Raw genomic sequence first — 347 nt, forward strand, 5'->3', positions numbered from 1 at the left:
TGTTGATTCAGTTCAGTGTTGATTCAGTTCAGTTCAATAACTCTGTAAAGTACATTAAAGGGTCCTAACACACACACACACACACACACTTACTCACACTCACTCACACTCACTCACTCACACACACACACTTACTCACACCCACTCACACACACACACACACACACAAACTCTCTCACTCACACGCACACACACACACACTCACTCACACACTTACAGTGTGTGAAGGAGTGTGTGTGGCACACGCATGTTCTGAAACGTGTGTGAATCCTGAAGGAGTGTGTGTGTGGCAGACGCGTGTTCTGAAACGTGTGTGAATCCTGAAGGAGTGTGTGTGGCACACGCGT

The sequence above is a fragment of the Gobio gobio genome, assembly GCF_949357685.1.
Source record: "Gobio gobio genome assembly, chromosome: 4".
Lineage (NCBI taxonomy): Eukaryota > Metazoa > Chordata > Actinopteri > Cypriniformes > Gobionidae > Gobio > Gobio gobio.